Below are 27,711 nucleotides of genomic sequence, written 5' to 3' on the forward strand. Positions count from 1 at the left end.
CTGTTCATTCCACTTTGCTAGTTACCCTGGCAATACACACTCATGGTGACCCCATGTGTGTCATATGTGACCCCCTGTGCGTGAAAACTCCCATGCAGTTTTCAACGGATGACTTTGGAAATAGATCCGGAGAACAAACTCTCGATCCTTCTGTGAAACCACTGTTCCAGGGCTGCGCTTTCCTCCCAGGTCACTCTGAATGGACTCCAACCTGCAAACCGCTCAGTTAGCTTAGCCCCTCAGATGGGCGGCTGCTTACACTACCCAGGAACTTCTAACAAACACTAGCATTCTAGCTACCTGGTTCTGAGTGGTGCCCTGTGTGGGGTAGTGGGTGACAAGTTAGGCTGATATGCACTGGGCTGATAAGTGTGAAGTTCACAGTGCAAAACCACCAGCTACTGCATGGGGAAAGGGGGAGGCTTGCTCCTCCAGGGCAGAGTCACCGTCTCGGAAACGCACGGAGCAGTTCTCTCCTGTGCTATGGGGTTGTCAGGAATCAGAATGGACTCCATGGCAGTGAGTTTGGTTTTGTTGGGTGGTGCTATGGGTTAGGCTTTGGGCTGCTCATTTCAAGATCAGGAGCTCAATCTCATTATCTGCTCTGCAGGAGAAAGACTACGTTATCCACTCCCATAAAACATGACAGTCTCAAAACCCTGAGGAGTCACTATGAGTCAGAATGCTCTAGATGGGGATGGCCGTAGGTCTATGTGTGTTTCTCCTTGGCACTGCTTGCAAAACTTTACAATACTGAGTCACTAAGCCCTCAACTTCCTCTTACAGTTGAACAAATTGAGGCTCAGAGAAGTCAGTCAACTTTCCTGAGGTCATCAGCAGCAGGGTTGGGATTCTAGTCTGGATCTGGAGAACAAACTCTCAATCCTTCTGCTCAACCCCTTTCCCACAATGTTGGGTGAAGTTCAAGGCTACAAGACACCATGGCCTTCCCCCTTGAGGTAGTCCTGAGAGCTTCCTTCCCTGTCCCCCATAACCACTAAGGTCTCCATACACCAGTGAAAGCCTGCTGTCCTAAGAGGAAGTGTTAGTATTAATAGTTCCTTAGCTCCCTCACAGAAGTGACCACGTATGGCTACCTTTATCATTACGTCATGCCAATCTCCTGGCCTGGGTTTCCCCGCCAGCTGCTGCCCTAGCTCCTCACACTGCCATGCCTTGCTTTAATCAACAGCAATGAGAGCTCTGCCCTCTCTTGAATCCAGCTCAGTTTTCTAGCAACTCCCCATGGATGTACTGCTGCATCTTATTTTGAATGATCTTCAGCACATTCTTACTTGCATGGACTAGCCATTGTATTATTAGACGATCCACTCACTCTGCTAGGTCGCCTTTCTTGGAAACATGCACAAATACAAATCTCTTCCGGTCAGTTGGCCATGTAACAGTTTTCCGATTTTTTTTTTTTTTGTGGCATAAATGAGCAAGTGCTTCCAGAGCTTTTCATCAGCTTGTTGAAACATTTCAATTGGTATCAGATCAATTCCTGGAGCCTGTTTTTCCCTAAGCAGCCCTGTGGCATAGTGGGTTGTGGGCTGGGCTGCTAGCCACAAGGTCAGCAGTTTGAAACTACCAGCTTCTCCTCAGGAGAGAGATGAAGCTTTCTACTCCCATAAAGATCTACAGTCTCAGAAACCCACAGGGGCAGTTCTACTCTGTTCTATAGGGTCCCTGTGAGCTAGAATGGACACAATTGCAGTGTTTGGTTTGGATTTGGGTTTGGGATTTGCCTAATGTCTTCAGTGCAGGCTAGACTGCTTTCTTCTGTCTCATTGATTCTTGATCAGATGCTACCTTTGAAATGGCTGGATTTCAACAAATTCTCTTAGATATAGTGACTCTGTGTATTCTTCTCATTGTCTTGATGCTTCCTGCATCTTTCAGTGTTTGCTATTAGGATCCTTCAATAGGTATATCCTTCATTTAAAAAGCCCTTTAGGAATTGAACGGCTCCGTTGCTTGATGTAATTACACAAATTTATACCTGTGTTAAAATTGCATAGAATAACATGGACATGCACACACCAATGAATGCATGTAAATTCTGGTGAAACTGAGTAAGTTCTATAGTCTAGTTAATAGTTACTGTACCGTGGTCAGTTTTTCATTTTGAAGTTGTACTGTTATTATGCAAGATCTTCCCTCTTGGGAAAGCTAGGTAAAGAGTACATGACACTTTTTGTACTAACTTCGCAATTTCCTGTACATTTATAATTGCAAAATAAAGTTACAAGTATTAATCAAGAAAAAAAAATAAAAAGCCCTTTATTGTGAAGATCATTCGTTTGTCCAATAACAAACAACAGCCCCGTTGTGAGGGTTTCTTCTGGACTTCCTATGTTTGTCTTGCTGGTTGTCCTTATAGTAATGGGCTCATACGGTATTTGTCCTTTTGTGATTGACTAACTTCACTCAGCATCATGCTCTCCTGGCCCATCCATGTCGTGCAGTGCTTCATAGTTTCATCAATGTTTTTTCAGTGATGCATCATACTTCCAGGAACATGGGAGTTGTGGTAGTGACCTAATCTGGTGGCAATTTAAGGATTAAGAGTGTAGGGCTGGAATCTAGGCTGTCAATCTGGAGATTGCCAATGAGACTTCTGGGTGGGCATGGCCTTCTCCTGACAATTCTGGGAAATCTGGTACTTCCTTCTTAGAGGCAGGAGACCCTGTCTCTCAGTTCACTCCCTTGGAGACTCTCTACTGACAAGGTCACACCCTGGGACACAGAGCAGCTGATGAGCCACATGGATGCAAGCAGACTTCTGAAGCCGGAGAAGCCACAGAGAGATCCCTGCCAGTGCTGAGATGCTTACAATACCATTGGATCCAAAGACTTTCTACCCACTGGCCTGTGATCATCCTGCATTCAGCATCATTGCATGTGTTTTGTGATTCTTATGGATTGGTATTGGACATATGAGCTAGTATCGGACTTATGGACTTGGACTGACTGGGTTGGGATGCTTTTTCAATGTTCAGTTCCTCTTGTATACAAAACTCTTTCTGACGCATAGGTGTGTGTCCATGGATTTGTTTCTCTCGTCTACCAAGACGAACACAGGAGTGCTCACGTCTGTTTGTGTTATATCTTACTTCTTTAGGGTATCTACCCATCAGGTATATGAGCGTCCCATTCCCAATCATTTTAGATTAATTCCACAGAGCTTTTCACAATGGCTGTACACGTCTGTCAGCCCAACAGCAGTTTATGAGAGTTCCCATCTCTCTGTACCCTCGCCAGAATTTGTTGTTTTCTGCATTTTTGTCTTTCAATTGGGCTGATATTTTCTATGTAAGGTGATATCGCTCATTGTTTTGATTTGCATCTGATGAATGTCTAGTGATTTTGAGCATTTTTTCCATGAGTATGTTAGCTGTTTGAACATAATTTTACGTGAACTGCCTGTTCATGTCTTTTGTTGACTTTTTAGTTGAATTATTTGTTTGTTTCTTATAGAGGTTTTGCAGTATTCTATAGATTTTAGAGAGTAGTATCTTATCCATTGTGACATTGCTAAAATTTCCCCCCAGTACATGAGCCCTCTTTTAACTCTTTTGATGAATTCTTTGACGCACATAAATGTCTTATTCTCAGTAGGTCCCAGTCATCTATGTTGTTTTCTACTGTGTGTTTCCTTCATTATGTTTGATAGCATACCTATGCCCTACAGTAGGGTACTTTAGTTTATCCTCATTTTCTCACTGACTATCTTTATAGCTATAGGATTTGCATTTAGATCTTTGCCCCACCTTGAGTTCATTTGTGCACATGGGGTGAGGTATGAGTCCTGTTTCATTCTTCTGCAGAGGGAGATCCAATTTTGCCAACATTTGTTGAAGTGACTGTCTCTTTCCCACTTAAGGTTTTTGGCTCTTTGTTGAAGATCAGTTGCCTATAGGTGGATGGATTTATTTAGAGACTTTCTCTTCTGTTCCATTGGTATATAGATAACTGTACCAGTACCAGGCTGTTCTGATTACTGTGAGCGTGTAAGAGGTTTTGAGGCTGGGTAGCGGGAGGCTTCCTACTTTGTGCTTCTAAAGGAGCTCTCTGTTTATCCTAGGGTTCTTACCTTTCCATATGAGGTTAGTAATTCGTTTTTCCATTTCTTTAAAGAATAAAGTTGGAATTTAGATTGGAAATGTATTGAATTTATAGATTGCTTTGGGTAGTTTTGCCATTTTCACAATATTGTCTTCCCATCCATGAAAATGGATACTAGTATGCACATAAAAACAAGCCAAGCCAAACAAAGCAAGAAAAGAAAACAAAACAATGACAACAACAACAAAAAGGAAAGCCTGTAGTTAGTTCAAGGTCTGTTTGTTGACCTTTAGGAGTGTTTTCCAGTCGAGTCTGATGGAGTGCCAAGCCCTGGCCCCAAAGTCTATTTTTGGCATTCCCTCGGGACTTCCTTTCTCTGATCCCCTTGTTGCTCTGTTGCACACCCTTACTGTTTTGCCTCGGTGTGGTGGGTCAGAGTGGGTGCAATTCCCACACTGTGTCTCCAGTGTTGTCCCCTGTAGGGCTATGGGTCAGGGAGGGATGTCGTCTCATAGTGGGGCCAGCCATATGGTCCTCTCTGTGCACTGGCTGCTCTGAGTGGGGATATCATCCTCAGGGCGTGGTGGGCCAGTATGTGCTCCACTCTCTCTTCCTCCCCCTTCATTTGCTCCTGCTTCCATCTGGGTATGGTAGGTCAGGTCCCTTCCCCAACCAGAAAGTCTAATGTTGTTCTCTGTGGCACACACTTCCAGGGTGGGGGTCAGGCTGACTCTGGTTGGGGCCTGCCCCGTAGTGCATGAAAATAGAATGTTCTTTCCTTTGTGTGGGCCTATTTTGGTTTCTTGTAATAGCATCCCATAGTTTTATTTGTGCAGGTCTTTTGTTTCTCTGAGTAGGTTTATTCCGGAATGTTTCATCTTCTTGTAGCTCTTGTCAATGGCAATGCTTTCTCAGAATCTTTTTCAAAGCTTTCTTCATTATTATGTGTATTAGACAGGGTTCTCTAGAGGAGTAAAACCAGCACACTTATGAGTATGCATGGCTAGAAAAGTTTATATAGTAAAAACGAATTATAACAACAAAGCAGTGCATACAGCAGGGCAGAGAGCTCAGTCTGACTCACTTTTGCGCGTCTCTTAATATATTTACAATCTTTCCAACTCAAATGGCCAGTAGGCCCAAAGGCCCAAGAAGTAGAAAGTAGGAAGGCAAGGCGGTGACGTGTAGTGGAGGCCAGAAGCACAGCATCGGGGAGCAAGTCACAGTATGGTAATACAAGGTGCTTGACTGGTGGCACAGCATAGCGAGGCAAAGTGAAATGAGTGGAGCCAGCCCACAGGCAGCATAGCATGGCACTGATGTATATAATTCCTCAATATGAATTACCAATGCTTACCTGTAAAAGCCCCCAAACAACAAAGACACTCTCTCCTCTGGTCCCTTCTCCTCCAGACCCCAGTCTCCCTCTCCCCCTGTCCACCTTCTCCGCTCCCTCTCCTGTGCCGTTCCCACCTTCCACATTCCCACGTGTTAGGGTCTGGCTCTCCTGACATGACGCGGTGGAGGGGCATGATGATAAGAAGCAACACAGGGACCCACAGGTGGCACGACATTCATGATTAGGCACGGCAGCACAGCAATCGACCCACATGGCAGGACAGAGAGGCCTGCCTCTGCACAGTCATTATATTTCTAGACACACCTCTAAGCGGCATCACCTGGTTGACAGACTGAAATCCACCCATTCTTACAGGGGCCATGTTGACACACAAAAATCTAACAATCAAAGCAGGCAACAATCTGATTGAATTCTGCTTGTTAATCTTGTATCCTGCCATGTTGTCAAATCTCTCTCTGTCTTTGGGTTTTTCTATATGTAAAATCATATCATCAGCAAATAGTGAAATTTCACTTCTTTTTTTATACAGTGACTTTGTTCTGTTGGATGGAGTGCTCTGGATCTGTCAGGAGGTGGAGTTGGTTGACTGTGTTGTTTAATTAGTCCATGTCTTTATTGAGTTTCTTTCCTGGTGATCTGTCTTTTCTTGAAAGTGCTGTATTGACCTCTCCTACTATTATTACTGAGCTTACTATTTCTCTCTCTAATTCTATGACAGTGTGATTAATACAGTTCAAGAACTTTTCCCTGGGAACATACGTGTTTAAAATGGTTATATATTTTCTTAATCTATTATTCCTTTATCCATTACATAGTGTCCTTTTCTGTCTCTCATAAAGTTTATCAGAGATTAATATTGCTTTTTTGTTGTTGCTGTGATTAGTTTTTAAATTTTCCTCTATCCTTTGATTTCAGTCTAGTTTTTGTCTTGGGTTTCAGGTGTGTCTCTTGTAGGCAGTAGATCGATGGGTCTTGTTTTCTAATCTAGACTGCTACTCTCTGTCTCTTGCCAGGTGCATTTAATCCATGGACATTCAGTGTCACTGTTGGTGTGTTGCTGTCATTTTCCTGTGTGTTTTGTGGTTTTATTAGTTTCTTTGTTCTTCCACTATTCCTGTGTTGTTTTGAGTACTGCTTTCATTGTCTTGATTTCTGGATGTTGGTGACTTACTTTCTGTTGCTACCAGGTTTGTCTGCTGCAGTTGATTCCCTGGGCAAAATATCCCATTCATATTTTTTTGTAATGCTGGTTTGTTTTCACAGATTCCTTGCATTTCCCCTTTTCCTGAAATATCCTTACTTCTCCCTCATATTTGAATTTTGCTGGATGTAGGATTTTTGGCTGGTGTTTTTCTTTCGGGATTTTAGATATGTCTTCTTGCCTGATAGGAAGTCCAAGTCTATTCTTATTGGTTTTCTTTTGTAGGTAGCTGTTTTGCTTGTTTGTTTGCTTGTTCCCCTAGATGCTCTCCTTCACCCTGATATTGGAAATTTGAGTAGGATGATGGTTTCTTTTGAGGTCTATCCTGTTTGGGTTCTCTCAGCTTCTTGAATAGTTATTTTCCCCTTCATGGCCTTGGGAAAGCCCTAGTCCATGATTTCTTGTACTATTTTCATGTAGATTTTTGTTTCTTCTTGTTCTGGGATCCCAATGAGACATATGTTGTTCTTGATGATGGTATCTCACATCATTCTTAGGCTTTCTTCAGATAGATTCCTTTGATTTGCTGTTGCTTTTCTTATTGGCTGCATTCAAAAGAATTGTTTTTGAGCTTACTTATTCAGTTTCCCTTTTCTTCAATTCTATTATCTCTTTCTCTCTTACTATGTTTTCTATTTCTGTTATTAATTATCTTCTGGAATTCTATTTGGAGTATAGTTTCCAGTTTTTCAATTCTTTCCTCCATTTGTTGTAGGGATCTAGACATCATTCTCCTGAATTCTATTTCTGGTAATCCCAGGGCCCCTTTTTTGACTAATCCTTTGGGTCTGTGTGTTGTTCAGTTCTTTGTGACTGTATTTCTTGAGGTGTGTGTGCGTTTGTGTGTGTGTGTGTGTACTGTCATTGACTACTCTTTGTGTGGCATTGTGGTATAGCTATTAGTTTGCAGTGGGCTTCTGGGTTGTGTGGGGACAGTGCTGGTTGCTTGGATGACTGGGACATTTCTTGCTGGGGGTTAGGGAATATCTGAGGCCTTCCTTGGTGGGTTACTGGCATAGCCAGAGTCTTCCTTCCTGGATCTCAGGGATGGCGAGGGCCTTCCTTGCTAAGTTGCTGATGTGTCTGGGACCTTCCTTGCCTGGGGGCAGGAATGGCCAGCACATCCTTATCAGGTCTCAGGGGTGGCCTGGGCCTACTTTGTTGGGTCCTGGGAACAGCTGATACATTCCTTGCCAGGGGGCCAGGGGTGTCTAGGGTCTTTCTTGTCAGGTTGCTGGGATTATTCATGCATCTTGGCTGCATATTGGATTGCAGCCAATATGCTCCATTGGCTCCATTTAGGATTGAAGAAATTGATAGAATTCACTTTTTTTCACCACTAGCTTTAGTGGCTGTTGCATAAATTCGAATACTAATTGTATTAGATGGATTTTCTTGTATGTGTACTGATATTATCCTGTTACATGCAGCATTATACTTCAAGATGGACCTAGAAATATTCTTTTTGATAATGACCATAATGCCATTCCTCTCGAATTAGTCAGACCAGGCATAGTAAACCATGTGATTTTCTGATTCAAAATGGCTAATATCGATGTGTTTTAACTCACTAACACCTTGGATAGTGCTCTTTATGTAATCCATTTCACTTTGTCAACTCCGAATGTCCCTAGATTCATGGTTTGTATATTCTATGTTCTGATTACTGATGGATGCTTTCACCTGTTTCTTCTCATTTGGGGTCAATCTCCATCAGTAACCAAAGTCCCAAAGCTCTCATCCATCCACATCATTATGGCCAGCTCTCCTTTGAGGAGGTGGCTCTTCCTAGTCATATTTTAAGAGCCTTTCAACCTGATCTGCTCACCTTTCAGCTAAACCTGCCAGGGTTCCACTGTCTGTCATAGGGTTTCTAGAGCCTAAGCCCTCAGGCAGTCTAGTCCTTCTTTGTAGTCTACTCTGGAAGCTACTCTGAAACATGTTACCTTGGGTGACTGCTGGTATTTGAAATACCACTGAAATAACATCTGGAATTATTATATCAATATACCATGCTGCCCTAGGACAAGAAACTGATAGACAAGCAGATTTGTGGGGTGTAGTCCCAAACATGTATCTTAGTTTCCACATTTATTTTTTTAAAGGCATTTTATGAAGGAATCTCCGGTCTCATCATACATGGGCACCTGGATGCTCTTAAGGTTTTTCTGATTATTCTAAGGTGTGAAGAAATGGTGCCCTTACCAGAGTGGGATGACTGTTGGGCTGCTAACCAAAAAGATTCACTGTTCAAACTCACCAGCCACTCCTAGGGAGAAGGATAAGGGAGTTTGCTTCTATGAAGATTTACAACTTAAATAAACCCTATGCCACAGGGTCTATGGAGTCCTTTATACTCCGCCCTACAAGGTCACTTTGAGTCAAAATAGGCTTGAGACAAGTGTTCAATTGTTTAATTTTATGTGAACTTTTATCTTTGTTCTTTGGAAAAACAATTTGGGATCTCCCTGCCCCTCCTCCCACCTGGAAGACCCAAGGGGCTACCCTTCTTCTACTTATTTGGAGAAACAATCTGGAGAGGGGGAACATTGGTGGTTGAAGGGGTTTCCAGGTTGCTTTATTCCCCCATCCCCCACCCCCAGAAAGATGTTTATTTTTTTCCTAGGGGGTTCCCAGGTTGCTTGACATTTCTTGGGTCAGCTGTAAACCATTTGATGATTGACATTTTTGTCTAATAATTAGCAAGACTTGAGTTGATTGACCTCTCATGGGTACTTAAGGATTGGTTAAACTGTGGTCTGATAAGAGCGACTCCTTTTATAACTGATAAAGAGCGGCGTGGATAAATATCTCAAGACACGGGCAAAGGAAGTGACAATCTCTCTGCAGATGGGGCTTTCTGTTGTTGAACTGTTGTTCGCTATCCTCAAGTTGATGCCTCCTCCTAACCACCCTCTGATGACAACCAAAGATTGGGATTGTAGCTGTCACTGCAACCACAGCCACTGTGTCCATTCATCTTGGTGGCCATCTTACGCCTCTTTGCTGACCCTTTACCAAGCATGATAGCTTTTTCCAGGCATTGGTCTCTCCTGTTAACATGCCCACGATAGGTGAGATATAATTTAACCATCTTTGTGTGTAAGGAGCCTCTGGCCATACTTCTTGTAAGATAGATGTGTTTGTGGTTCTGCCAGTCCACTGTCATTGCAATATTCTTTTCCAACACTATAATTTAAATCCATCACTTCTTCTGTGATCTTCTATATTATCCAAATTTCCCATGCATATGAGTTGATTGAAAATGCGATGACTTAGGTCAGATGTATCTTAATCCTCCAGGTGACCTCCTTGCTCGCCAGCACTTTAAAGAGGTCTTGGGCAGCAGATTTGCCTAATGCAGTGTGTGGTTTGATTTCTTGACTGTTGCATCCGTGAGCATTGACTGTGGATCCACCTGAAATAGAATGCTTCACAGCTTCAGTCTTTTCTCCATTCCTCACGATGTTGTCTGTTGGTCCAATTGTGAGGATTTTGCTTTTCTTTACATTGAGTTGTGTTTTAGGGTATGAAAGAGACCTCAAATGTCAACTATAACTTAGAGAGAACGTTCATTCGGTTGTGCAAGGGGTTTCTGTGGGCCAGAACCAACTCAATGGTACCTAGCAGCAGCACATTATGTGGCAAAGAAGAGCTTGCGAGACTGGCCTAGGGCCTTCGTCCTAACAGTCAGAGCGTACTCATTACTATGCCACCTCAGGGTGGCAGTCTCCATAGGACACACCAGGCAAGCCCCTAAAGATGCCTTATGGGAGATGTGGCCTTTTCATAAGGAGGAAACTGGGAATCTATCTATCTATCTATCTATCTATCTATCTATCTATCTATCTATCTATCTCTTCCCCCCTCCCCTCTCTCTGCCACTTCACCTGCCTCCCCATGGGGACTGCAAAGGGTCTCTGTGTCTGGAGCTCTGGGTGCCCTGCCATGTTCCTGTCTACCTTGAATCCATGCGACTCTGCACCCACCAGCCTATGATCTCCCTGCTGTCCATTTGACCTGTCTGTATCATTAGCCTGCAGCTACCTGAGTTTTTGTTTGTTTGTTTGTTTAGTAATCATTAGGGGGGAGGGCTCTTATAGCTCTTATAACAATTCATACACCCATTGTATCAAGCACATTTGTAAATATGTTGCCATTATCATTTTCAAAACATTTTCTTTCTATTTGAGCCCTTGTAATCAGCCCTTCTTTTTTCCGTCCTTCCCCCACCCTCCCATGCTGATGGGATAAATTATAATTATTGTCATACATTATTTTAAGAAGTTGTTGGTAAATTATGAATTATTATTATGAGGATAAATTATTATTTTCATATCTTTTGTTTGTTTTAAAAATCATTTTATTGGGGACTCATACACCTCATCATCCATACATACATCTGTCTCACTTCAACCGCAATTCTGTTGTTTGTCCCCCTCGGGTTGGGTGGGGAGGCTTACATGTCAATCACTGCGATCATTTCCCCCACTACCTGAGTCTTAAGAGGGACTTGTGGACTAGCATTAGACTCAGGTACTTGAGTTCAATTGGGCTGGGATGCCTTCGTCATATAAAGTTACTTCTTATACATATATGAGTGTCATATATGTTTTTGTTTCTCTAGACACTCCAGCCTAATACGCTCTGGTACCATGGGAGTAGGGTCTAGAAGAGCAAATCGTGACGATGGACAGTGGAGGCCCATCTGGCCTGTGTCTCACAGCAATAGCGTGGAGGTGGATTTTCCTTCTCTTTTGGATGTTCAGAGGTCAGTTAGGACTTTGCAGTTTACTCAGTTGGTTTCTGGAAAGGGCATGGGAAGTGAAACTTGTGATTCTAAGAAGATGTTTTTGGTCATTCCTACCTAAAATGGAGCAAATCGAAGCAATGGATGTTTGGTTGACGTTCAGTGGGGGAAATAAATGCCTCTTAGACCTTTCTGAGACAAAAAGCTTTGCTGTCTAGTGACAATGGCTGACAGAAGCCGAGGTCTGCTCAATGCTCCCCTGCGCTATCAGTCCAAGGCCGTGTGCACATCAGTGGGATAGTCTAGATAAGGTAGAATTTGAATGTTTTAAATGCATTTGTGTTTAGAGTCTGTCTGTACTAGGATTATATTGGTCTCTTTTACCTACTGTTATTGACGTAATATGTGATAGAAATGAACATCGGAGGTTAATCATGAGTTTTTAAGCCCACTGTCTCCAGCCTGTACAACTGGATATGTTAAATGGGTATTAGGAATCGCCTGAAAAGAAGGCTTAGAAAAGATAAGCCCTACCCAGGGCCTTGACTGCCCAGGACATCTGTGTTTGAGAAGATATGCAACTCCAACTGTTGGGAGACTGAAGCAAGAAAAAACAAAACCTGACTGGCTTTCTGAGCAAGCAGTTTGCAATTAGGCTGGGCATTGTAAACCAATTTTGGAAGCATATGATCAAAGACCTATGTTACTGAGGAGGAAGTACAAACTTCAGGAGTTGATGGAACACCAATTGAAATATTTCAAAAACCGATGAAGCACTAGTCTGTGGCAAGAAAATTGGAAGTCAGTTAGCTGGCCGACTGACTGGAAGAGATCCATATCTGTGTTCATTCCAAAGAAAGGTGACCCCGTAGAAGGCAGAGATCATCTAACAATATCATTAACACTAGTGCAAGTCAATTTTTGTTGAAGATCCTTCAAAAAAGACGCAGCAGTCCTTTGACAGGAAGTTGCCAGAAATGAAATTAAAAGCAGGAAACATCAGCAAGATGTTTACTTGTGTGTTATTGATCATGCAATGCCTTCAACGGCGTGGATCATAACAAACTATGGGTAACATTGAGAAGAATGGGAACATTTCGTTGCAATACAGCATGATTTAGATTCAGGAAAGACATGAGTCAGCGTAGTCTGTTTTCACCCTACACGGTCGAGCTGTGTGCTGAGAAAATAATTCAAGAAAGCGGGACTATCTGAGGAAGAACATGACGTCAGGATTAGAGAAAGGCTTATTAAGAACCTGAGCAAAAGAAATAAATAGGAACCTGAGCTAAGCAGATCACGCAACTTTGTTTGCTGAAAGTGAGAAGGAGTTGAAGCAATTTCTGATGAAAATCAATGACTCCAGCCTTCATTATGGATGACAACTCTGTGCAGAAACGCAAAATCCTCACAATCGGGTCATTGGGCAACAGACTGAAATTGTCAATGACTCATTTTACTTCAATCAACATCAATGTTCACAGAAGCAGCAGTCAAGAAATCAAACAACACATTGCATTGGGCAAATACACTTGCCAAAACTCACTGCCATTGATCAATGTTGACTCACAGTGACCCTATAGGACAGGGTAGAAATGCCCCTGTGAGTTTCTGAGACTCTGACTGTATACAGGAATAGAAAGCCCATCTTTCTTCTGAGGGGTGGCTCGTGGTTTTGAACTGTTGGCTTTGTGCATTGCAGCCCCACATGTGACCACTACTCCACCAGGGCTCCTGGGCAAATATAAGACCTCTTTAAGGTATTAAGCAAGGATGTCACTTAGAGGACACTAAGGTGTTCCTGACTCAAGCCATGGTGTTGTCAATCATCTCATACCTGTGTGAAACTTGGACATTGAACAAGGAAGAGCAAGGAAGAACTGAATCATTTGAATAATCGTGTTGGCAAAGAATATTAAAATTTCTATGGGCTGAAAGAAGAATCCACAAATCTGCCTGGGAAGAAGTTCAGCTCCTTAGAAGCAAGGATGCTCCTAAGGATCTCATCTACTCTAAGCTTCTAAGCAAGGATCTCATATACTCCAACCATGTTATCTGGAGAGACTAGTCCTGGGAAAATGCTTGGCAAAGTGGGGGTCAGCAGCAAAGGAGAGGGCTGTTAATAAGGCACGCTGCGTGCCGGTGAGTGCTGACAGTAGACTCAGGTGCAGCAGCGATTATGGGCAGTGCAGATCTGGGCAGCGCTCTGCTCTACACAGGGTTGCTATCAGTCAGAACTGATTCAGTTCTAACAACAAAAGAACAAACCGATTTTGCCTCCTCCAGGGACTAAGTTCATAGCTGTTTTGACTATTACTGCGGAGCTAGGGAGGAGCCCTTGTGATGTGGTGGTTATGTGTTGGGCTGCTAAACTCAAAGTCAGCAGTTCAAAACCACCAGCAATTCCATGGGAGAAAGACAGGGTTTTCTACTCCAGGAAAGAGTTACAGTCTTGGGAAAAAACAGGGGAAGTTCAACTATCCTATTCTGTAGGATCTCTCTGAGTCAGAATCCACTTGGTGGTGGTGGGTTTGGTTTTTGCAGCGGTAGGGAGAGGGGTATGGAAAGAGACTGAATGAAGACACCACAAAGCTTGCTGTTCCTACTACCGATATTTCGTTTTGCATTTTACATAAATTCTCTAGATTATTTCAAACTTTGGGTTAATTTTCCGAGTATGAAAAAAGTGTATTTTTGACACGTTTTTACTGTTTGCTTCTTGTTTTAAGGAAGAGTGGATTTTCAGAGGTCTTCACTATTCCAAAAAGGCCTCCTGGACAAAGACTTGGAAGGTTACATATTTGAAATCGCTGCCTCCAGCTCCAAGCTCGGTTGATGTGTCCGAAGTGTTCTGCTCACTGCAGAGGCCACTAGTGTCGCCAAGCTTTCCCTGGGCGAGCCGACATGACCAGCTCAGAGCAACTCTGCCTTAGTTCCAGAGAAAGGGTTCCATGATCCACTAATGGAAGACCTGCCTGTCATTCTCATGAGAGTAAGATCCATCTGAGGCCACTAATGTTGCTTCAAGTCAGCCTCTCGCAGGGAGCCAAATGAATGACCACTTCTCCCTTTACTGATGGTTCCACACACACTGGGGCTTCAAAATGACTCTTACAGCTAACTATTTTCAATGCTGTTCTAATGTTCCCGTTGTGATAGAAAACTGCTTAATGTGCAATAAAAGGGAGGCCTTAGCAAACAGTACGTACTTCAATAAACTGCCTTAATAACTGCACTCTCAAAAAACTACGCAGCTCAAAGAAAGGTGTCGTCTCTGGGTAACCGGATTTGTAATTTCTGATCCTGAAATATAAGCCTTCTAAAAATGTACGTATTTGTATAAGCGTTCCATATGGGGAGGCAATCTGAACTCTGATTTCTTCTCACATAGCCCCCAGCTAGATGCACCTGGGGTGAGTTGGATAAGGAAGGGGGAGGGAGGAAGAGTCGCTGCATTTGGATTATGGTGCTGCTGAAGAACACCCAAAGTACCATGCACAGCGGAAAGAATGTCTTATGAGCTGGGTTGCTAACGGCAAATTCAGTCATTTGGACCCCCAGACGCTCCACGGGAGAAAGAGGAGGCTTTCTACGCCCACAAAGATCGCGCACCCCAAAACTCAAAGGAGCAATTCTACTGTGTCCTATAAGGCTGCTCTGAGTCAGGATCGACTTGATGAATTTAAAAATAAATAAATATATAACTGTGTGAAATACATGTATGTGAGAGTATGTAGAAATATGAGAGTATAAGGGGCATGTGAAGTTTGAGTATATGTGTAGTGTATGAGTGTTTGTGCCAATGTGTTTGAATCAATGTGCATGAATCTTGCAGCATATGTGACTGAGTGTGAGCATGATAGTGTGACTGTGTGTAAAGGCCTGAGTATATAGCGGTAGGAGCAGATTCAGTCTACATGATCAAGTGTGTGAAAGTATGTATGATACTTTGTGGATTGAAGCGTATGAGTATTCAGGTGTGTGGGTGTGCGGGATTGTGCATGCGATTTTGACTGGGAGCGAATGTGTGCGCAGTGAGTGTATGTGTAAAGTACCTGCAGGTCTGGAAGACAAGCGGGCGGCCCACTGCAGTGTACAGAGGCGGCCTGTGGAGGGCAGGTGCCTTCGAGCAGGGGGTATTGGGTGTGCACAGATGGAAGAGCTAATGCCCACACCTCTACTGGGTTCTGGGAGCCAATGAAGACAAGGCTCTTGGCCTCTTGCCCTGCCCTTGCTCCCACACACCGGGGACAGGGCAGATCTCCCAGACACTGGTTTCCTTCCCAGGTATGGAGGAGGTCACCTGGACACATACATCCCCTGGCTATCTCTGTAATAACACAAGTAGATCAAGACTTCTTTGTGCCACTCTATTTTCCCTAGAGGCCTCATGGAAAATATCCCGAGGCAGGAAAGGCTGGGAGTGCCCTGGCGCTTGCTTAATTTTCTTGGGTTTTTTTGCTGTGATTGAGAATAGGCCCAGCAAAGCACACGCCCACGCAACCGTTTCTACACGCAGAGCTCAGTGACGTTGCAGCCCCTCTCGCCAGCATTTCCGTTGTTCTTCCCCATGAACGTAAGCTCCCTGCCCACCTGGTTCTCCTCTGAGCCTTCGAGCTGTTGCCATCAATAGGCCCCACACAGGTAGTCCTTCGAAGGGTCTCATGCTCATAGCCAGAGCTAATAGTTCAGTCAAATGACTGGTTTTAAGAGGACGTCTGGTGATATTTCTGATTTAAGATTTAAGATGATCTCAGGGCAATAATTTGGGGGTATCATCGAGCCTTCATGGCTCCAGAAAGTTTGGGGGTCACGGTAACTGGGAACTCTGTTCTGCATGTTCCCACTGTTGGTCGGGATTCTTCTCCAGAATCTTGGATCAAAATGTTCTGTGATGGTAGCTGGGGACCATCTATTCCTTCTGATCTCAGGGCAAAAGGGCAGTTGTTGATAAAGGCCATTAACCGCAAGTTGCATCTCCTCATTCATTCCTGACTCCTTCTTCTCTTGTTCTGGGCAAATCGAGACCAGTTGTTGTACCTCGGACGACTGCTTCCAAGCTTGTAATATTCCATGCTTGAGGAGGTTCACAAGAAGCACTGGCCAGGGCAGTGGACCAATTAACTGGAACGTCCAACGGAACTCTGACCCTAAACCCTCTGGAGATTGCTTTTGAAATCCTGTTTATGTTTGAGGACCAGTGAGTGTAGCTCCTATGTTTTAGAGCCAGACCTTAGCTAGGCCGATGGCTGTGTATACATTACCTCATAAATCTCTCCCAATATGGGTTACATAGTGAACCCCATGAGAGTCAGGCAGACTTAGCTACAGATGGCAGCCCTGGGTGGGATTCGCTGCGTGATGGTGGAAACAGTCTTTGCTCTCAACTGTGGTTGCTTTATCTGCAAAGTAGAGACACTGGGGTGCAGGGGCCCTGCTTTCATCCTTCAGGTCTCCAGTCACCCTTCACCTCCACACCTGCCCCCTTCCCTCCCTCCCAACTCTCGACCACATCATGCTGTCTGTTTCCTGGACAATACTTACCATCCGTCAATAACGGGCTGGTTTTTCTTTTGTGTGCTGATGTTTCAGGCCCCAAACTCCTCAGAGGCAGGTACTAAGTCAACCTCGTCAAAGCTGGATTTGGTGGCATAGTAGGCGCACAGAGAATAATGCTTGACTGATGGGCAAAGCCTACATCTATGCTACAGAGATAAATACCTCTTGTAATCAGCTATACCCTCGTGCAGCTTGTGTGTGGCATCTTCATTTCTCATAGCTCCTGGGCTCATTTTTAAAACCAGTTGCTGTCCAGGTGACTTGGTGTGGTAGCTGTCAATTTGAGACTTATGAGCGAAGGGTGGAATTTAGCCTCTCAGTTCACAGCTTGATGACCTCATTTGGAGGCACTAAGGAGATAAATAGCTTGTTGAAGGTGGGACACACGCTCACTCCCTGGGAGACCTGGCAGCTGATGAGACACATGGAACTATGCTAGTGCCCTGAGCTGGAGGAGCCACATGGAGACCCTGCCAGCACTGAGATGCTTACAGTGCCACTGGATCCACAAGACTTCCCACCCACTGGCCTGTGATCTTCCTGCAGTCGGCGTCATTGCATGTGTTTCGTGAGTTCGAAGAGGAATTTCTAGATTGGTATTGGACATGTGGGTTAATAGGGGACTTATAGACTTGATCTGGATTGGGATGGGAGGTTTTCTCAATATTCAACTGCTCTTGTATTTAAAGCTCTTTCTTATACACATATGAGTCTCTCTGGATTTGTTTCTCTAGTCTACTCAGACTAACAGACTTGGACTCATGGCCATCCCTGTGTCTGAGTAGAAAGAACTGTGCTCGCTTAGGCAGCACAGAGACAAAAGTTGGAATGATACAGAGAAGATTAGTATGGCCCCTGCACAAGGATGACATGCAAATTTGTGAAGTGTTCCACATTTTTTGAACTATTGGTCTTGCTACATATGCTGTGTGTGTGTGCATAATTCCAGAAAATCTGTGACTGACATTCTCAGTGAATATGATTTTAAATTTTTCCTGACAATCAACTCCCATGTTTGTGTAAATAGCATCCAGCCACAAAAGGATTGACTCTGTACAAGTGAATAATTCAGGTACTGAGATGTAGAGTTAGCCTTCATTGGCCCAGTACACTTCTCTCAACAGGGCTTTAAAAAATTAGTACCAGGGGCTAATCAAAGACAATATTAATGGAAGATCTTTATGCCCCAAGGGGATGATCAATAAGACTCTCTACCATAAATTAACAAGGAGGTCTTGAAAGGGAGCCAAAGGCAGATTTTTTAAAAGTCAAGCAACATATGGGTTTTGGGCTCACACTAAGTCCTAACTCCAAATTCAGAACAATTAGTTCTTTCATCGTGGGCCTGTTCAACACTCACCCACCGGAAGGGAACACAGAAACCTGGGTGCTATCGCGAAATCTGGTGAAGAAATTAGACGGTGCCCGCTATCAGAGAAAATAGCATCTGGGGTCTTAAAGGCTTGTTTCCAAACAAGTAGTCATCTGAGTAAGATGTCAACTAAGTCCACATGGAAGAAGCACACCAACATCAGTCACCAAAGGATTGTAAATCATATAATCCAAAGCTGAAGGAGGGAATAGTATCAGAGACCAAGCTGTGAGAATCTGGTTTGCATGACAGTGCGAGCTTGAGATGCATTTGTGGGATCTATGTAGGAAATAAGCCTCCTGTGATTTCCCTCTATCCGTAAGAGGGGGCTGGGAGGAAAGGGGTTACCAACCAGAGAGCACTGGATAGATGACTACAGAAGATCAACATGAGAACTCTGACTTGCACGGTTAATATCTTGCCAGCTGACGCCCCCCCCCACTTCTGATGCATGTTAGGTCTTTAACATTCTTTGTCTTTAACATTCTTTGTCTTTTGTTGGTTTTGCTTGTTCAGATTGGGGCTTATCGCAGATGTGTTATGTCATTGGGGGTCGCCCTCTTGGTTTTTGTTATGTTTTTCCAGCAAATGAGCCCCAGGAAGAATGAATCTATAGGGACAGCAAGTAGAATAAGGGTTTCTGGGGGTACAGTAGTTGTGGTGGGATGGGGGTAGGGGGTAACAGGAAGCTGATGACAAGGAGTTCAAGAAAAAAAAAGAATGTTTGGGAACTATGGTAGCAATTGTACAATATTGCTTGATGCGATTGAACTATGGAATGATATCTGTATTAACTCCCAATAAAATGGTTTTAAAAAATTTTTAAAGAACCCTGAGCCATTAGACCTTTCTTTTGAGGTGCCCTTTGGGGGGCCAGGAGGAGCCCTGGGGGCAGTAGTTACGAGTTAGGCTGCGACCTACAGTCAGCGGGAGAAAGATGGGGCTCTCTACCCTGCTCCTATAGGGTCACTGTGAGTTGGCATCGAAGAGGTGGCAGTGGATGTGGTTTGATTTGGGGTATGCGCTAACCTCCAACTCTCCAGTTAGCAGCTCCACGTGCTCAACATTTAAACCACCCAAACTCTGCTAAGATGCTAGAATGGTGCTTTCCCACAAGTCTCTGAAAGTTTACGATCAGCAGTTCGAAACCACCAGTCACTCTGGTATTGAGGCGTTAGGGTCTTGCAGGGTAGCGCTGAGTAGGAACAAACTCTTGTTGCCATCAGGTTTCCGAGACTGGGACTGTTCACAGGAGTAGAAAGCCCAGTCTTTCTCCTGTGGAGATGCTGGAGCTGCCCTGTCGTTTCGAACTGCTGGACATGTCTTTCGCAGCCTAACATATAACTAATAGGTCACCAGGCGTGGATGGCAGTTTATTTTTAAATTCACAACCTACTTCCACGGCAAAGTTCTGCCTATTCCTTGTCCCATTGCGCCACCTCCCGTCCACATCTGGAGCTGCAACCCACCCTTTCCCTCCACTGCGACCTGAGATTCCAAACCACCTGTCGCTCCGTGGGAGAAAAACGAGGCTTTCTACTCCATAAAAAATCACAGTCTGGGCACTACTCAGGGGCAGTTCTACTTCTCTAGTGTCTCTGGGAGTCGGCAGTGAGTATGAATGCTTCTGTTTTTACCCCTTTTCAGTCTCCAAGGAGACATTTGGGATTGGGGAATTTTAACTGGGGTGAGCCCACACCCCGGATAAAGAGAGATGGTGTGCCTAGCGGGTTCGAACTAGAAACTTGGTGATACAAGACAAGAGAGCTCGCTTTCTCCTCTGCCCGCTGTCGTGTTCCCAGCCCTTCCGTCTTCGGGGTTCCAGGGGTCTCAGGGTCCAAAAGAGTTCCTCGTCCTTCCCTGTACTCACCCATCTTCATCCTTAGATGGTTCAGGACAAAACCGCTGGTGACATCTTCAAGTAGTTCTTTCTCTCGCATCCCCCTCTCGCCCATCCGCAAACTCTGTCTTGTGATTCAAGTATCTGACCGCCTCTCACCACCTCTGCAGCTGTCGGAGCTGACGTTTCATCAGAGGACCCCTGCCTCCCCCCACCTTCATCTCTAGAGACTCCTACCTGGGGATCCAGGGACTTCCCGAGTCTGGCCACGCCCTTTCCAGCGCAGCACCGCTCGTGTTCAAAGCCAAAGTGTGACCTTGACTGCCCCATTGTGTTCTCACACTGGCCTCCTGACTGCTCTCCCAGCTCGTGAGGCGCCACATTAATGATCTCACCGAGACCTTTGCACTCCTGCCTCTTCTGCCCAGAGCTTCCTTCTCTCAACCAAGTCTTTGTTCGGTCCACTCCCCAACAGGACCTTCCTGACCACCTTCCTGAAACCTGTACGTTGACCTCCACCCTGCTAGCCGCTATTCTCCTTACTGGTCTCATGATCATGCTTTCTTTTTCTTATCACCAGCTGAGACAAGGCCTATTACACTGATGAATTTGCTTGTGATGGGTCCTGCCTGAAGCTCACTGGCACTCAGTCGTGATTTGTTGATGGAATGTCAACCGATTGGGAGGACTGGGGGTTATTCCGAGCGATCAAGATTTGGCTAATTATCTCCAGCTGAGTTTCGCCACAGGGGAAAGCCCCCCAGTATTGCTAGACTGTCTGATTCTTCAAGCCAGAAATTTAATGTTTGTATTTTTTAACTGTTACAAACTAATTTAGCTTTTTAAAAATGTTGTGTAGACAGAAAGATATTTGTCTGCAAGGTTAGTCTGGCCCATGGGCTACCTGTTTGTAGCAGCCAATGAGAAGGAACAAGGGTCCCATGTCCCCAGCACAGACTCCTTGTCTGTCTCCAGCCTTACCTAGTCAGGCACTTCCAGGATGGCTCCCCCTCCAATGGCAAAGAGAAACTGGCCATTGGCAGCCCCCCTTCCAGCAGTGCCCAGGGCACATGCCATACCGGGCCCTTCACAATCAACAGGTTCAACCCTGAATTCCTTCAGCCCTCAAGCTAACCAGTCTCTCTCCCACCGGGCTCCTCTGCCACCTCATTCCACAGCGCCCAGCCTCAGCACAGAAGCTGTACAGACGGAACAACTGTATCCTGAGCATTTCTCTCCGGAATTGTACCCTGTGGACTCCTCTAATAAATGCCATCTTCGTGAGCATTGTCTGTGAACTCTGTGTGGCCATTGCAACGGACGGCAGAACCCAGCAGAAACGGAGGATGTGGGGACAGCAGAGGAACAGTTGGGGGGAGTATCGGGTTCAGAGTTGGAGGGTGAAGGCACGCCTGACTTCTGCCTTCTGGCAATCCTCTTTGGGGGAACAGAAGAGGTCAGCTATGGCCTGCACAGTTTTCCACAGGTATATCACGCGCACACACACACACACACACACACACATCGGGAGCCCTGATAATTTAGTGGTTAAAGTAAGCGCGCGCGCGCACACGCACACACACACGCACACACACACATATCGGGAGCCCTGATAATTTAGTGGTTAAAGTGCTTGCTTGCTCTGTAATTAAGAAAAATTAGATATTGGCAGTTCATCCCCACCATCTCAGCAGGAGGAAGATGAGGGAACTGGTGTCGGTAGAGTCCCAGCCTTCGAAAGCCTCTGGGCAGTTCTGCTCTGTCTTGTAGGATCTACACGAATAGGAACCAACCTTATGGCAGTGGGTTTGGTTTTCAGTGTGTGTGTAATCAAAGTGCACACATTTTAAGTATATAACACGGTGGATTTTAACATAGGTATCCCTTCTGTGTCCTGTCAGGATATAGAACTTTACAGCTTTCTGGTAGGCTTCCTCATGCCCTTCTCAGTCAATACTCCCTACACCCAATATTGACCTTTATGAGCGTCAATCAGTTATGCTCTTTCTAGAATCTCATATGGATGGACAGTATGTCATTTATGTCCCTGCTTTCTTTAGTTCAGTATAGCAATGGGTTTCATCTCTCTCATTCATTTGTTCCTTTTATTATATGACTACACTTCTGTGTGACTTGATTATAATTTGCTTATCCCTCCCCCTGTGGACAGTGGGCTCACTCAGCTTTGGCTGACGGTGCTGAAGTCTGCCACAGCGTCCCTGAGCAGGTCTTTGGTGGACATAATTCCGCCTCTACTGGGGCTCTCCCTCGAGGCAGAATAGCTTTGCTGTGCTGCATAGGTGCAAGTCCCTTGGAAGTGGGAGAGTTTTGCAGTGTGTACACCTGCTAGCAGTGTATGAGAGCTCCTGTTAGGGAGTCTTTCTCACCTAGACTGGTTTGCAGATGCAAGCTGGTTCATTGGACTCGAGGTTAAAAACCGGTGCTCAGGGAGAGAGAGATCTCAGGAGAGGTTGAATTTAGGATTGGAGAGACTGGACTCTGTGGTGGGAGCTGCAGAGAGAATTTGCCATGGAGCACATAGAAAAAGCTCAAAACGACTTGGATACCAGAGACCAGTGTTCAGCCCTAAAATGATGCTAATGCGTGATCTTGAGCAAACCCACTGCCCACCCTCTCTGTGCCTCAGTTTCTTTGTAAAATGGGAGCGCTAGACCCAGAAATCAAAAGCTAGCTGTTGTTTTCCAGTTGAATCTGCCCACCAGACATGTTTTGTTGGCATGATATATAAACTTTGAAGTTGTCGACAATGTGTAGAAGTCATGAAATTTAATCTAACCCCCAGATTTCTGGCTTTTTATGTGAAGGGGACTGCTTTCTCTTATGCTGCCCCCTTTCCAAGTCTTCGGTCTTAAACATCTTCTATGAAAAAGCTCTCCGGGATGGGTCAGTCAGGGTGTGATGTAGTACACAGCTTTCCCCCAGATCCTGGATGCTTCCTCCCCACAACTACCATGATCTGAATTCTAACTTGCAGGACTGGATAGGGCAGAGATTGTACACTGGTACATATGGGAGCTGGAGGCACAGGGAATCCAGGGTGGAAGATACCTTCAGAACCAGGGGTGTGAGGGGCAATGCTGGGAGAGTGGAGGGTGAGTGGGTTGGAAAGGGGGAACTGATTACAAGGATCCACATGTGACCTCCTCCCTGGGAGATGGACGGCAGAGAAGGGGGGGAAGGGAGACTCCGGATAGGGCAAGATATGACAAAATAACAATCTAGAAATTATCAAGGGCTCATGAAGGAGGGGGAGCGGGGAGGGAGGGGAAAAAAAAAGAGGACCTGATGCAGAGGTCTTAAGTGGAAAGCAAATGCTTTGAGAGTGATTAGGGCAAAGAATGTACGGATGTGCTTTATACAATTGATGTATGTATATGTGTGGATTGTCATAAGAGTTGTATGAACCCTAATAAAATGTAAAAAAAGAAAAAAAATGATTAGGGCAAAGAATGTACAGATGTGCTTTATACAATTGATGTATGTATGTGTATGGATTGTGATAAGAGTTGTATGAGCCCCTAATAAAATGTTTTTTTTTTAAAAAAAAGCTCTCCGGGAGGAAGGTATAGGATTGCCACATTTAATAAGTAAAAACAAGGCGCCCTTTGTCCGCCCCAGGCAGGCAATGAACTCTTCTGAAGCCTCATTTCTGGGAGGGATACACAGTGAAGTGCAATTCTGACTTTTGTCACCAGAGGGAGGCAGAGATGCAAAGTTGACGAAGGGACCACAAGGAAAGAGCTCTTAGCCTGGGGTCTTGGAGTCCAGCAGCTGCCCGCCTGGGATGACCCGATTGCTCTGGGTCCGAGCGCACTAGATGGCACCTAACAACAAGAGTGACAGGAAGCTGAAAGGAGATAGAGGAGCGAAGAGGCCGAGGACTGTGCCCGACCTCGTGTCCAACAACTAGGGAGAAGCCCGAGCAGAGAGAGGACACAGTGATTGGGAAAGAGCTTTTCTGAACAAAGGGGAGGAAGATTTGGCTTAAACAAAGATGTGGACAGAAAAATGAGCTCGCACAGAAGGTGAAGCCTGGCTGGCAGCAATGTGACAATGTGTGAAATTCTGCCCTGGGTCCCCAAACACCTCAGGGACAACAGACAGCTTGAGCTATCGTGGTGGACATGATTAGATTCGTGGATGCAAGAGATAGAAACCCACCTTGAGAGGGGAAAAAAGTTTATCTCATGCCACTAACAAGGGTGGGATCAGCCTTCCTGGATGGCTGCACCCAGGGCCGGAAATGATGCCGTTGGGTATCTTTCTTCCTCTGGACTTTGACTCTCTCTCTGCAGATTCCATTTCTAGCCGGCTCCCTCACCCGATGGCAAGATGGCTAGCAGCAGCCCCCGCAGATAGCTCCCCAAAAGCGCCTGGCAGCCAGTGGGCAAGACAGTAGTATCCAGTAATTCACACCAGCTCTCTCACAGTGAGGCCAGCCGCTGTCCTGGGAGCATTCTGATTGGAACCAGTGCGGCTCAGGCTCCTAAGAAACCAGTTGCTGATGGACCTGGTCTGAGGCCATCCCCTGGGAGTGATAGTGGGGGAAGGGGCGGTCCCCAGTGGAAAGTCAAGATGACCTGACCAGAGATGGAGCAATGGATGTTGGGCAGACAGAAAGAAGAAGATTCCTGGAGAGGGCAGGGCACGAGGCTTGTATTCACAGTTCCTTTGTTTGCTTTACTTCTGAAACGTGGAGGTGTTCATAATAGCAATAAGAATAAGGTGGAGATGGGGGAGTGCAGATTGGAGACCCAAAACTCATCTGTAGGCAACTGGACATCCCCTTACAGAAGAGTCGCAAGGAGGAGATGAGCCAGTCAGGGTGCAGTGTAGTAATGATGAAACATACAACTTTCCTCTAGTTCTTAAATGCTTATTCCCCCCACCCCCCTCCCCATTATCACTATCCCAATTCTACCTTACAAATCCGGCTAGACCAGAGGGTGTACACTAGTACAGATAGGAACTGGAAACACAGGGAATTCAGGACAGACATCCCTTCAGGACCAGTGGTGAGAGTGGCAATACCTGGAGGGTGGAGGGAAGGTGGGATAGAAAGGGGGAACCAATTACAAGGATCTACATATAACCTCCTCTCTGGGGGATGGACAATAAGAAGAGTGGGTGAAGGGAGACGTCAAACAGTGTAAGACATGACAAAATAATCATAATTTATAAATTATCAAGGGTTGATGAGGGAGTGGGGAGCAGGGAGGGAAGGGGAAAATGAGCTGATACCAAGGGCTCAAGTATAAAGCAAATATTTTGAGAATGATGATGGCAACAAATGTACAAATGTGCTTGACACAATGGATGTATCTATGATTTTAAAAAAAAGAAGGCGGCGAAACATGGCCGTGATGTAGGCGGCTGCTATTCCTTGTCTAGACAGTCATAGCCCAAGCCCATTCATTGAATCACTCGTTGGTGCCAGCCAAAGAACCATGGTGGTGCAGTGGGTTAAGCACCCTGCTGCTCACAGGAAACTGAATGGTCCAAAACGAGTCCAAACCGGAACTGGGAGAGAAGGGTAAGGGAGCAGGGACATTAGAGTCCTGGAAATGGTCGAGTCAGAATGCAACGCAGGAATTCCCTGTGGACACGCTGTGAAGAACCGAGCCACCAACACTGAGGAATGGGAACCTGATCGGCTGTGACAACTTCTCCCTTGAACACGACAAATATGAATTTTAAAAGAGAGCCAGCAGAGAGGGATGGGATCTGCTTTACTGTCTAGAAAGCCCCTCTGGCCACTACGCAGACGGTGAACAGTCAGGACCAGAGGAGGCAGGGAGCCCCATGAGGAAGCCACGGAAAGCCTGGGAGTAGGAGCTGGGGGTGGGAGCAAGGAGGAGCTGTGATGGGAGGGATGGACCCAAAGGGCCGACCTTTACCCTGTGAGAGGGTCTTTCGGGGCGGGCGTGGCGCATCACCACCCTCACTGCAGCCCCTCCTACCCCTGCCTCTACCTCCTCCTTGGTGACTGTCCCTTCCCTATAGATCCCCAGCCTCACTCCTGAATTGCCCTGAGATCAGGCACAGCTGGGGGTGGGGGGAGTGTTTCAGTTCTCCCAGAGCCCCCCAGTTGTCACTCATATCCTGTTGGCGCAGTATCCCTGCCCACCAGCCTCTCCTGAGCCTCTGCTTAGAACACCCAAAGCTGCTTCTGGTGCAGCAAGGAGCCATTCCCCTTAGAACCAGCAGCCCATTTCTACTTCCCGACATCTCATCCTCCAAACAACCCATCTCAGTCCTTTCTCCTAAAACCCAGCTTAAAAGTCACACCCACTGTGTGCCCAGCACTTTCTAGTTAGCACCGCCCAGCCTCCTGTTTCAGGAGCCGGGGCATTCCAGGAGGGGCAGTTGCCAAGGAAGAAGCCGGGCTAACAGTGTCTGGCTCTGGGCAGGCCATGCTCCAGGCCCTTGCTTTCCTCTGCTATAAAAGGGGGAGATGCTCTTTGGCTTCCCAACCAGAGGAGATTGCCTGAGAAGGGGCTTATGACATGCTCAGAACACACAGCCGCTGGCATCTAGAGGTTGTCCAGAAGACACACACCTCTGGGGGCCAGATGCCTCTCTACACTGGGGCAGATTGAGTGTCCTAAGGTGCCCACCACGTACTATCCCATTCCAGGTGTTCTTCTTGGCCACTTATAGACAGATAGATCTAAGTTTTCTTTCCTTTACCAAGGCAGACGTGTCTATACACAGGTATGTGATATAATTTCTGATGCTGTGTTAGGCAGAGTTCTCTAGAGATACAAAACCAGAACATTTATGGGAAAAATATACATATATCTGATAGGTTCATACAGCACGAAGGAGTATAACAGCTAATCAGTCCACAGAGCAGTACAGAGGGCTCAGTTCAACTCACTTTCCGTGAAACACTTAATAGCCGGGAAGTCCCTTACCTCACGAGGGCTGCTGGGTCCAAGGCCAAGGAAGCAGACAGCCGAGTCTTCCTTGGGGCAGTGCAGGCAAAGTCCATCCACAGGCAGCAAACAGCAGGACGGGTCTCCAAAAGTCAGCAGCTCGGTAATTTCCTGAAGGAGGCCCAGGTGGTATAATGCAAGACAATAGGATCCACCAGCCTCAAGCTCAAGCGATGTTCACACTAGTTTGTAGCAAGGCGAAGCAGGTCTCAAAGGAACCTCAAGCTCTAGAGACACAGGTGGGATGGTCCCGCAAGTAGTGTAGCTCACAAGTTGAAGCAGAGAGCCTAGCTAATGCAGCCGCATGCTGGTCTGATCACCAGAGAGCAAGAGAGAGGCAGGTCTTACTGAGCCATTTAGCTCTTTGCCTTCCAATCAAACTGTGACCTGATTAATCCCACATGTTCCTACTGGCCACGTTGGCACAGTAAAACTACCTATCACTGATGCACAGTCAGCAGAGGTGATACAGCTCCCACCCACCTCTCTTGGGATGCCTGTTCTCAAAACGGAACCACCATGCTGTGAGGAAGCCAAATCGACATGGGGTAGGGGTGGGGGCACATGTAGGTTTTCCAGCCAAGAGCGCTAGCTAAGGTCTC

At 45.7% G+C, this 27,711-nt stretch overlaps 1 non-coding gene across 1 annotated transcript; it reads left to right on the forward strand.

Annotated features, from left to right (window-relative positions):
• Window positions 1–17,731: 17,731 nt before the first annotated feature.
• LOC142449482 (U6 spliceosomal RNA) lies at window positions 17,732–17,838 on the forward strand. Its single transcript, XR_012784642.1, has one exon. It is a non-coding gene; the product is annotated as a U6 spliceosomal RNA (small nuclear RNA).
• The last annotated feature ends 9,873 nt before the right edge of the window (window positions 17,839–27,711 follow it).

The sequence above is a fragment of the Tenrec ecaudatus genome, chromosome 5 (genome assembly GCF_050624435.1).
Source record: "Tenrec ecaudatus isolate mTenEca1 chromosome 5, mTenEca1.hap1, whole genome shotgun sequence".
NCBI lineage: Eukaryota > Metazoa > Chordata > Mammalia > Afrosoricida > Tenrecidae > Tenrec > Tenrec ecaudatus.